A 13,051-nucleotide genomic window follows, 5' to 3' on the forward strand; every position below is an offset into this window, starting at 1 on the left:
ATAACCAAATAATAAAATAAAAAAAAATAAAGAACACAGTAGAAGGAATTAAAAGTAGGCTAGAGGAAGCGGAAAATCAGATCTGTGAGCTGGAGGACAACGTAGTAAAAAATTGCCAGACAGTGCAACAAAACGAAATAAAAAACTGAAAAAGAATGAAGAGGTTTTAAGAGAGCTGCAGGAAAACATGAAACGTAATAATATCTGTATCATAGGAATACCAGGAGGAGAATAGGAGCAAGGGATAGAAAACTTGTTTCAAAAAGAAATGATAGGAAATTTCCCAAGCTGATGAGAAAAAATGTCACACAAGTCCAGGAAGCACAGAGGGTCTCAATGAAGATGAACCACAAGAGGCCCACTCTAAGACACACCATAATTAAAATGGCAACATTGAAAGGCAAAGAGAGAATCATAAAAGCAGCAAGAGAGAAATGGCTAATAACATACAAGGGAGCTCCAATAACTATCAGATGATTTCTCAACAGATACACTGCAAGCCAGAAGAGAATGGCAAAAAATATTCCAAGGAATAAAAAACAAAGGCCTATAACCAATACTACTCTACCCAGTAAGGCTCTCATTCAAAATGGAAGGTGAAATAAGGAGTTTCCCAGACAAAAGTAGGCTAAAAGATGACATATCCACCAAAGTAGTATTGTAAGAGATGCTAAAGGGTCTGCTTTAAGAAGATGAAGAAAGTAGTGGGAGCGGGTGGTGATACAGGTATAAAGGCAAAAATGACAATGAATAAGTACCTATCAGTAATAACCTTAAATGTAAATGAATTAAGTGCACCAATCAGGAGACATAGGGTAGCTAAATGGATTAGAAAGCATGACCCACATATATGCTGTCTACAAGAGACCCACGCTAGAAGAAAAGATCTACACAGCTCAAAAGTGAAGGAATGGAAAATAATATTTTAAGCAAATAGATATGAAAAAAAAAAGCTGGATAGCAATACTTAGACAAAACAGGGTCCACAGCGCAGGCCATAGAAGGACATTTCATAATACATAAGAAAAAAATCCATCAATTTGATATAACTCTGACTTCCTTTTGTGGGTGGTGGCGAACATGAAGAGAGTGCTATGAAGGCCTCGGGCACACTGCAAGACTACAAAGTGGTGGGGCACTGCCTATCCACTCCTAAGTGCCACACACTGCCCCTCTACCGCATGCGCATCTTTGCACCTAACCATGTTGTTGCCAAGTCCCGCCTCTGGTACTTTGTGTCTCGACGTAAGAAGATGAAGAAATCTTCAGGGTAAATTGTCTACCGTGGGGAGGTGTTTGAAAAATCCTCTTAGGGTGAAGAACTTCAGTATCTGGCTGCGCTACGACTCCCGTAGTGGGACCCACAACATGTACCGGGAGTACCGGGACCTGACCACCGGAGGCGCTGTCACCCTGTGCTACCGAGACATGGGGGCTTGACACCACGTCTGTGCCCACTCAATCCAGATCATGAAGGTGGAGGAGACTGCAGCCAGCAAGTGCCGCTGACCAGCTGTCAAGCAGTTCCATGACTCCAAGATCAAGTTCCTGCTGCCCCATCGGGTTCTTCATCACCAGCACAAGCTACACTTCACCACCAAGAGGCCCAACACTTTCTTTTAGATGCAGAGCCTCCCAGTCCCCTGGTCTGCCCAAATAAACTCATTGGGAAAATGAAACAAAACAAAACAAAACAAACAAACAAAAAAAAGATGATATGACCCTGGTAAACATATATGCACCCAACATAAGAGCACCCAAATACGTAAGGAAAATTTTGAAAGACTTCAGGAAGGATATAGACAGCAACACACTCATAGTAGGGGACTTCAACACCCCACTTTAAACAAAAGACTGATCTTCAAAGCAAAGAAACACCAAGGATATTGAGGCATTGAATAACATTCTAGATCAAATGGACTTAATTGATATATACAGAAATTTTCACCCCAAAGAAGCAAAATATACTCTTTTCAAGTGCACACAAAACATTCTCAAAGATAAACCACATGGTAGGACAAAAAAAAAAAAAAGCCTCAACAAATTCAAGAAAACTGAAATTATATCAAGCATCTTCTCAGATCACAATGCCTTGAAACTGGAAATCAATCTCAAGGAAAAACTCAAAAACATTCAAACTCATGGAGAATGAATAACATGCTATTAAATAATGAATGGGTTAACAAGGACATCAAGGAAGAAATAAAAAAGTTTCTGGAAACAAATGATAATGGACACACAACAACCCAGAACCTATGGGATACAGCAAAAGAAGTCCTGAATGGAAAGTTCATAGCAATACAGGCCTACCTGAAAGGAATAGAAGAATCTCAAATAAGAAATCGAACCCTACAGCTACAAGAACTAAAGGAACAACAAGAAACAAAGCCCAGAGTGAGGAGAAGGAAGGAAATAATCAAGATCAGAGCAGAATTAAATGACGTAGAGACTAAACAAACAATTCAAAAGATCAATAAAACCAGGAGCTGGTTCTTTGAAAAGATAAAGAAAGTTGGCAAGCCTTTAACCAGATTCATCAAGAAAAAAGAGAGAGAGGACGGAAATAAATAAAATCAGAAATAAAAAAAGAAAAATCACAACCGATACCACGGAAATACAAAGGATTGTGAGAAATTATTATAAACAACTGTATCACAAGAAATTTGACAGCCTAGATGAAATGGTCAAATTTCTGGAAACATATCATCTTCCAAAACTGAATCAAAAAGAAGCAGAAGATCTGAACAGACCAATAACAACGAGTGAAATTGAAGCAGTAATCACAAACTCCCAGCACACAAAAGCCCTGGACTGAATGGCCTCACAAGTGAATTTTAAAAAACATTTAGGGACAAACTAACTCCTGTCCTTCTCAAGCTAGTCCAAAAAATCCAAGAAGAGGGAAGAATCCCAAACTCTTTCTATGAAGCCAGTATTACTCTAATTCCAAAACCCGGTCAAGACACAACAAAGAAGGAAAACTACAGGCCAATATCACTGATGAACATAGGTGCTAAAATCGTCAACAAAATATTTGCAAACCGGATCCAGCAACACCTTAGAAAGATCATACACCACAATCAAGTGGGATTAATCCCAGAGATGCAAGGATGGTTTACTATTCACAAATGAATAAACATAAAACACCACATAAACAAAATGCAAGACAAAAACCACATGATCATATCAATAAATGCTAAAAAAGCATTTGATAAAGTACAACATCCATTTATAATGAAAACACTCAGCAAAATTGGAATAGAGGGAGCATACCTCAACATAGTAAATGTCATATATGAGAAATTTGAAGGCAACATCATACTTAATGGGCAAAAACTGAAAGGATTCCCCTTGAGATCAGGAACAAGACAAGGTTGTCCACTATCTCCACTCCTATTCAACATAGTTTTGGAAGTTCTAGCAACAGCAATCAAAGAAGCAAGAGAAATAAAAGGCATCCAAATTGGAAAAGAGGAAGTAAAACTGTCATTATTTGCAGATGATGTGATAGTGTACACAGAAATTCCTATAGATTCTATGAAAAAACTACTCGACCTATTAAGCGAATTTGGAAAAATAGTAGGGTACAAAATCAATATTCAGAAATCAAAGGTATTTCCATACACCAACAATAAAATATCAGAGATAGAAACTAGAAAACAAATCCCATTTACTATAGCAACAAGAAAAATAAAGTACCTAGGAATTAACCAAGGAGGTAAAGGACCTGTACTCGGAAAACTACATAACACTGAAGAAAGAAATTAAGGAAGATACAAATAAATGGAAGAATATACCATGCTCATGGATGGGAAGAATCAACATCATTAAAATGTCCATACTACCCAAAGCAATTTATTGAATAGCCACATCAATCTTAAGGAAGAAGAACACAGTACGAGGAATTACAATACTTGACATCAAACCATACTACAAGGCCACGGTAATCAAAACAGTCTGGCACTGGCATAAAAACAGACATATAGATCAATAGAACAGAATAGAGAGCTCAGAAATAAACCCAGGTCTATATGGTCAACTAATATTTGACAAAAGGGGAAGGAACATAAAAGGGAGTGGAAAGAGCCTCTTCAAAAAATGGCGTTGGGAGAACAGGACAGGGACATGCAGAAAAATGAAACTAGACCACCAACTTACACCATACATCAGAATAAACTCAAGATGAATCAAAGACTAATGTAAGCCATGACACCATAAAAGTCCTAGAGGAAAAGATAGGCAGGAAAATTTCAGATATCCCATGTAGCAATATTTTCACTGATATATCTCCTAAGGCAAGAGAAATAAAGGAAAGAATAAACAAATGGGACTGCATCAAACTAAAGAGTTTCTGCTCAGCGAAAGAAAACATCAGCAACATGAAAAGGGAACCAATAATATGGGAAAATATACTTGCCAGTGATACCTCAGAAAAGGGATTGATCTTCAAAATATATAAAGAACTTATATGACTCAACACCAAGAAGAGAGAAAACCTAATTTAAAAATGGGCAAAGGACCTGAACAAACACTTCTCCAAAGAGGACATACAGAGGGGCCACAGGCATATGAAAGAATGCTCAACATCACTAGCAATGAGAGAAATGCAAATAGAAACCACAACGAGATACCACCACACACCAGTCAGAATGGCCATCATCAACAAATCAACAAACAATATTTGCTGGTGAGGATCGGAGAAAAGGGAACCCCAGTGCACTGCTGGTGGGAATGAAGACTGGTGCAGCCACTATGGAAAACAGTATGGAATTTCTTCAGAAAACTAAAAATGGAACTGCCTTTTGAACCAGCAATTCCATTGCTATGATTTTATCCAAAGAATCCTGAAACACCAATTCAAAAGAACCTATGCACCCCTATGTTCATAGCATCACTATTTACAATAGCCAAGTGCTGGAAACACCTTAAGTGCCCATCTGTAGATGAATGGATCAAAATCTATGGTACATTTACACAATGGAGTACTATGTAGCAGAAAGAAAGAAGGAACTTCTACCATTTGCAACAACATGGGTGGAACTAGAGAGAACTATGCTTAGCAAAATAAGCCAGACAATGAAAGCAAGATACCATATGATATCACCTAATACATCATCATCGTCATCATCGGCAGCCGTCCGTCTCGAGAGACGATGGCGTAGCTTCTTGAGAGTCTATCTGCACCGCCAAGAATGGCTGTGCAGTCCGACTCGGGAGTGACAATCCCTGCCGCACTTGTTACAGGTGAAGGCAGATGGCTGTTGTTGCTGCTGTTGATGCTGCTTCCGCCTCGATCTTTTCTGGGCCGCCTCCTCGTTGCGTGCAGCCTCTGCGCGTGACGTACCTTGCCTGACCACGAGCCTCCAGGCTAGGCGGTCGTCTGCTTGAACTTCCCATGTGTTGAGATTGATGGAGCATTGTGTCATGTCCTTTTTGCAGATGTCTTTGAACCGCAGTTTTGGGCGCCCTGTCATCCTCTGGCGCTCTGCTAGCTCGCCGTAGAGGAGGTCTTTGGGAATACAGCCTGCATCCATTCTTTTGACATGGCCGAGCCACCTGAGGCGTCTCTCACTAAGAACTGCATGCAAACTGCTCATGTTGGCTCGCTTCAGCACCTCGGTGTTGGGAACCTTATCCTGCCAGGCGACATGCAGGACGGGTCGCAGGCACCTCATGTGGAAGCTGTTGAGTTTCCTTTCGTCCCTTGCGTAGGTGGTCCACGTCTCGCTGCCATAGAGGAGAGTGCTGAGTACGCAGGCTTGGTAGATGCGCAGTCTGGTTTTCTCAGTGAGGCTGGAATTGTTCCACACTCGCCGGTTCAGTTTGGCCATAACTGTGGCTGCCCTGGCGATTCTCCGGTTGACCTCCAAGTCAACTGACAGAGAGCTCGAGATGGTGGACCCGAGGTAAGTGAAGTCGTTGACAACCTCCAGGGTGTATCTGTCGATGGTGATGCATGGGGGAGTCCCCGTGCCTTGAGCCATAACGTTCGTCTTCGTCAGGCTGATGGCTAGTCCGAACTCCTTGCATGCGTGGGAAAGGCAAGTGACTAGCTGCTGGAGTCCCTCTTCGGAGTGTGATGTCAAGGCTGCGTCGTCGGCGAAGAGCATCTCACGGATGAGCACCTCTTTGACTTTGGTCTTGGCTCGTAGACGGGCCAGGTTGTAGAGCTTGCCATCGGATCTGGTGTGAATGAAGACACCCTCGCTGCAGTCCTTAAAGGCGTATTGGAGGAGCATGGAGAAGAAGATTCCGAACAGCGTAGGTGCGAGGACACAGCCCTGCTTTACTCCGCTGCTGACTGGGAAGGCCTCAGAGGTTGCGCCGTTGTAGGACACCGTGCTGTGCATGTTGTCGTGAAAGGACATGACCACAGCAAGCAGATGTGGTGGACAGCCAATCTTCCGTAGCAAGCTGAAGAGACCGCTTCGACTGACCAGATCAAACGCCTTCGTGAGGTCGATAAAGGCGAGGGAGAGTGGTTTATGCTGCTCGTGACACTTCTCCTGCAGCTGGCGTAGGGAGAAGATCATGTCCACTGTTGATCGGCCAGCTCTGAAGCCACACTGGGACTCTGGGTAGACGCGGGAAGCAAGGGTCTGCAGGCAGGCAAGAGCGACCCGGGCGAATACTTTGCCGACGATGCTGAGGAGAGAGATGCCCCGGTAGTTGTTGCAGTCGCTGTGGTCTCCTTTGTTCTTGTACATGGTGATAATGTTGGCGTCTCTCATATCCTGGGGGATGTAACCCTCCTTCCAGCAGAGACAGAGTAGATGGTGGAGCGGCTGTAGCAGGACTGGTTTCCCGCTCTTTAGGATTTCTGGAGGGATTCCGTCGCTTCCTGGTGCTTTCCCACAAGCGAGGCGGTCGATGGCTTTGCCGAGCTCTTCCGCAGTAGGTGGGGTGTCTAGCTCCTCCATGACTGGTAGGTCTGGGATGGCGTTAAGAGCAGTGTCTGTTACGGTGTTCCTCGTTGCGTACAGCTCGAGGTAGTGCTCGGTCCACCGCCGCATTTGCTGTTCCTGGTCAGTGATGACCTCACCTGTCTTGGACTTAAGGGGGGCGATCTTGGAGGGGATTGGGCCTGTTGCCTTCTTGATACCCTCATACATTCCTCGTGCATTGCCTATATCGGCGGCTTCCTGGATGCTTCTGCACTGGTTTAGCCAATAGGTGTTGGCACAGTGGCGGGCGGTCTTCTGGACTTTGTTCCTGGCAGCCCATAGAGCTTGAAGTGTACTGGGAGTGGGCGTGGCCTTGTAAGCCAGTAGGGCCTTCCTCTTAGCCTCGATCACGGGTTCCATTTCTTCCCAGTGAGCCTCGTACCAGTCAGCGTTCTTCCGCTCTTTCTTCCCGTAAGCAATAATGGCGGAGTTGTATATGGCGTCGCGGAGACGTGGCCAATTGGATTCGATAATGTCATCTGCCGCCATTCCCTCGCCGAGTGCATCTTCCATCCTGTTGATGAATTGCTGGGTCTTAACTGGGTTGCTGGCACAACTGGTGTTGATGCGTGGGCGACCCTTCATCTTGGAGTGGTGCAACCTCTTCGGCGTTATGCGCACCTTGCTTACCACGAGGGCATGGTCCGTGTCGCAGTCTGCACTGTGGTAGCTGCGGGTGAGGAGGGTGCTGCCAATATCCGTTCTTCTGGTGATGACGAGGTCAAGCTGGTGCCAGTGGCGGGAGCGGGGGTGCCTCCATGACACCTGGTGGATCTCTTTGCACTTGAAGAATGTGTTTGTCACGCACAGGCCGTGGTGACACAAAAGCTCAAGCAGTCGCTGACCATTCTCATTGATCTTTCCTCTCCCAAAGTTTCCGAGGCAGGTGGGCCAGGCCATGTGGTCGACTCCTACTCTTGCGTTGAAGTCTCCAAGGAGATAAAGAGCGTTACTTCTGGGGATCTTGGATAACGCTTCGTCCAGTGCATGGTAGAACTGTTCTTTCTCTTCAGTGGTGGCGCAGAGGGTTGGGGCATACGCGCTAAGAATGCTGACTGGGCCGAAAGTTGTTGACAATCGGAGGGTAAGTAATCTCCCTGTGCCTTCTGTGGGTGGCTCTATGGAGTTAACAAGCGTGTTCTTCACAGCGAACCCAACACCGTGCTGTCTTGGTTGGTCCGGAGACTTCCCTTGCCAATAGAAGGTGTAGTTGGTTTCTCTGATAGTTCCGTTGTCGGCCAACCGGGTCTCCTGTAGAGCCGCAATGTCGATGTTTAGTCGTGCCAGTTCCCTGTCGATGACGGCGGTTTTCCTGGCACCATTGATCCATGGAAGGTCTGCAGTAAGTCCAGGACACATGGTCCTGATGTTCCAGCTAGCGAGGCGAAGAGCTGGAGGCTTCTTTCTTGTTGTTTGCTTGGAATTGCCTGGTGTGAGTGTTTTGTGGCCCACTTTTCAAGAGACGCCTCTCTGATCCCCACGCACCCAGAAGGGCAGGTGAGCCATGGCGAGACGGCACCTAATTGGCTGGGGGCTGCCCAGCTTGAGGTGGGCGGTAGCTGTCCAGTGAGGTGTGATGACCTCTCCCACCATCAGAGGAGACCCCTGGCGCTCGTTTCCTTCGCCAATTGGATGAGCTTATAACCGGTAACTGTCTCCTCCCGTGTTAAGTCGACATCTTGCGATGACGCTGGAGTGTCCTCTCCAGTGAAGCTACAAAGCCTGGGCAGGGTGATATGGAGGGCCAGCTGTTGCCCATGCAGCAGACCCCCCCCTCTCTTCGCAGCTGAAGGATCCAAGGGGAAAGACAGAGTCAATACAGCTTGGCTTCAGGTGCGCCGCAGGAGTTGCCGGTGTTGACTACAATGTCAAACCGCCTTAGGGACTCCGGCTCCGGATTTTCTGTTGGGGTTTACTCCCTTAGCCTTTCCCCTGAGGAGGTATGCCGCAAGGCAGCGGAGGTTTTTTGGAGTCAGAGTTTTCCTTCTCTGGTGTGCCCTGACTGGAAGATCGAACCAGCGACACTTAGCTGCAGGCCGACGCTCAATCCACTGAGCCAAACCAGCCAGGGGGATTCTTGGTTGTAGGCCTTTGTTTTTCATTACTTGGAATATATTTTGCCATTCCCTTCTGGTTTGTAGTGTTTCTGTTGAGAAATCTGATGATAGCCTTATTGGAGCTCCCTTGTATGTTATTAGTTGTTTCTCTCTTGCTGCTTTTAGGATTCTCTCTTTGTCTTTGAATGTTGGCATTTTAATTATGATGTGTCTTGAAGTGGGCCTGTTGGGGTTCATCTTCATTGGGACCCTCTGTGCTTCCTGGACTTGCATGATTCTTTCTCTCTTCATGTTACGGAAGTTTTCTGTCATTAGTTTTTCAAAGAGGTTTTCTATTCCTTGCTCTTCTTCTCCTTCTGGAATTCCTATGATACGGATATTATTACGTTTCATGTTGTGCTGCAGCTGTCTTAGAGCCTCTTCAGTCTTGTTCAGTCTTTTTTCGTTTCGTTGCACTGTCTGTGAGTTTTTGTCTACATTGTCTTCCAGCTCGTTGATCCGATCTGCTTCCTCTAGCCTGTTTTTAATCCCTTCTACTGTGTTCTTCAATTCAGAGATCATATTCTTCATTTTCTTCTGGCTCTTATTGATAGCTTCCATGTCCTTTTTGATGCTGGTGTAATTCTCAGTAAGTTCCTTATAGTTCTTCTAGAGTTCACTGTAGTTTTTCTGGAGTTCTTTGTAGTTTCCGCTGAGCTCATTGAGCTTCTCCATAATCCATGCTTTCAATTCCATATCTGATAGTTTGCTCCCCTCTATTTCATTTAGCACTCTTTCTGGGGACTCTACCTTTCCTTTCGATGAGGGGTTGTTTCTCTGTCTCCCCATTTTTGTGACTCCTATTGTTTGTTGATCTACTACACATCACCTAAAAATTAAGGTACTCTCTCGGGCACAAGCAATCACTCAAGGCCGCACAGCCACATCTGACTCTGGCTTTCCAGGGTCCAATTTCCCTCAGACTTCACGGACTCCATAATGAAGTTGAATCTAGCTGTGAAGATGTCATCTCTAAGCAATTAAAAATGAAACCTCAGTGTTTATAACATTTTGTGGTTGGTTATTAGAGTTGGATAAAAACAATACCAGTATTTTCCATTTTAGAACTAACATATAAAGACCTTGGAGACCTGCGCTCATATCTTTACAACCAGAAAAACACCCAACAAACTGAAAATTGAAAACTTAAAAAAAAAAATCTATCAGGGAATTGAGGACACAAAGGAAATCACCACCTGAAAACTTGAAGTTAATGGGAATACAGAAAAATCACACCAAAGATCAGCTGCCCTGAAGCATAAGCTGCTGGAGCCATAAACTGTACAAATTCTTAATGGGCCATTTTGATGAATTTTTGGTGGTTTAGTGTGGACTAGCTTGGGACTTAAAAACACCTGGGAGCCCCCACAAATGCATGGATTTTTACCTCGAGAAACTCCACCAAGTTCTCAAACTCAAAATCAGAACACATGTATTGGGGAGAACCTTATTGTTTTGGGGAGGGGGCAGGAAAAAGTAAACATTTTGACATACCTCAGAGCATTCTCCATAACAAAGCCCTGAACCCCAAGGAAAACTAAGTAGTAGAGCCTTTTTGGTCCTAGGTGAGGACCAACTGGGCAGTTTCAGCCCCTCTGGTCTTCCTGTCTTGGTCAGGGCTGAGAAGCACTCTGAAGGTCACAGCCCAAGGACTCAAGCCCACTGACCAACAGAGATTTAATCAGATTATATAATGCTTCCCTTTCCCACTGCTTTACTGACACACAAACAGGGCTTCAAAATAATAACAGTGGATTACAACAAGACACACACACACACACACACACACACACACACACACACACACACACACTTTAAGAAGGAGTTAGCACAATAGGGGAAGAAAAAAGCCAACAAACTAGAAGAAACCTCTGGCACCTACAGCTACATCAACCATTAAACACAGCCCAGTTCCTATCCAGATTAACATAAAACTTCACACTAAAATTCTCATTACCTTTGTTTTAATCCATTTTAAGAATCTCTAAATTAATTGGAGTATTTGGTCCATTTACACTTATGTAATTATTGATATGGTTGGACTTAGGTTTATCATTTTGCTATTTTCTTAACTTACTGTTTTAGCTGCATTTATTCTCCTTTCATGACTTCTTTTGAACAAGTATTTTTTAGAACTTCATTTCAATACATTTTTAGCTATAATTCTTTGCATTTCTTTATTTTACATTTATATTACCCTTAGCATATTTTAGTGGTTGTTCAAGGAATTTTACCTCCTTAATTTTCAACATACTTGAAGTTAATATTCTGCCCTTTTCCATTAAATGTAAGGAATTTGAAACATATATCTACTTATGTACCTATCACTTATGACATATATACACATATTACATTTACACACACTATAAACTCCAAAATACAATCATGCTTTAAACAAATTTTGTAAAAATTGAGAATAAATGCTAGGTTTTAAAATATTTACCTACATATCGACCACTTCTGGTGCTCTTCATTCCTTCCTGAAAGACCTAAGTGATCATCAAGTATAACCCTCCAGCCTGAAGAAATTCCTTTTAGCACTTAATGTCACATAGATTTGCTAGCAATAAATGCATGGTTTTTGTTTATATAAAAGTCTATTACATCTCTATTTTTGAAGGACATTTTCTTGGATATGGAATTCTAGGTTGAAAGGTTTCTGTTCTTTTTTCCCTCCCAGCACTTAAAAATATGCCATCCCATCGTCCTCTGTTTCTGATTATGAAAAGCCAGTCATCATTCATATTATTGTTCCTGCCTTTAATGCATCAATTTCTTTGGCTACTTTCCAGGTTTCCTTTTTCTCTTTGGGTTTTAGCAAGTTCATAATGATGTGCTCAGGGGTGGTTTTCTTTGTATTTACCATTTGGGGGGCTTTTAACATTCTTGAATGTGGAAATATGTATCTTTTTCCAAATTTTGGGAATTGCTGAACACTATTCAAGCAGATTTTAGTTACAATCATTCAAGAGTACTCAGTCCCTCTCTATGGACTCAGGTGGATGTGGGACTTGAATACCACACCATGGAGTTCTTTTAATTAAAACAAAACCCCAGTGCAGTTTCAAACATAAGGATCAATTATTGAGTGCAGTGGAAATATCAGACACCAGAACATTCTCGGAGTTCTGAGGTTTATTAGGACCATTTCACTCTGTTCTCATGGTTAACTATTTCCCTGTAATTGAGCTATTACACATGCCAGAGATGAACACCCTTTGCAAATGCAATCACTCTCATGAGAAGTCCCAGTACCTACATGACAAGACATAAGAAAAGTTTTAACATGTTTTTTTTTTATGTCAAAAGAACATGGAAAGGTGACTAGGCCCAGACAGGGGTCCTTGCAAAAGATGCATTTGGGGCATGAACATAAATGATCCAATCCAGCATTATAAACTCCTATCCTTATGTATTACGCAGACTAATTCCTAACCATCTAAATATATTTTCTAAATTTTTGATGGTATAATAAAGGATAGTAAATATTTCCAGATGAGATTAATCTCTTTCCTATCTTTCTCTTTCAAATTATATGGGTCATATTAAATTCAGATGTTAGTTATCAACCAAGCAATAATGGTGGGACTAGAAAAGCAGATTCAAAAATGAAGAGTTTTCTATCACAAGAAAGGTATGGAAAGCAGAATTGGTAGGGAGGTTTCTTAAGGCCCGAGGGAGCCAAAGTTTTCCAAGATGCATGAATCCTTTGTCACACCCCCAGTCCCTCCTTTCCCAAGACTTCATTTTCATTTAAGAGAAGTGGCGAGGTTGGGAACCCAGTCAAGCACCACAGCTCTGCAGCTACCTGGATCTACTGCTGCATCTGGCTTCTGCCAATGGCAGCGCTGCAATTAGAAGCAGTAAGGTGATTCTCAACGGACTAATAAAAAGGCCCTGATTTCACTGTCTTGCTTAAGGTCAGAATTTCGAGAGGCCTTCTACTCATAATTATCTAATTTAATTATAAAGAAGCATCACAATACTTTAGGAACTGTATCCCTTATCACC

The 13,051-nt window shown here is 43.1% G+C and overlaps 1 pseudogene; it reads left to right on the top strand.

Annotated features, from left to right (window-relative positions):
- Nucleotides 1-1,094: 1,094 nt before the first annotated feature.
- Nucleotides 1,095-1,623, top strand: LOC149996224 (large ribosomal subunit protein eL20 pseudogene; annotated as a pseudogene).
- The last annotated feature ends 11,428 nt before the right edge of the window (nt 1,624-13,051 follow it).

Source organism: Furipterus horrens, unplaced genomic scaffold, assembly GCF_987537825.1.
Source record: "Furipterus horrens unplaced genomic scaffold, mFurHor1.1.pri manual_scaffold_12, whole genome shotgun sequence".
Lineage (NCBI taxonomy): Eukaryota > Metazoa > Chordata > Mammalia > Chiroptera > Furipteridae > Furipterus > Furipterus horrens.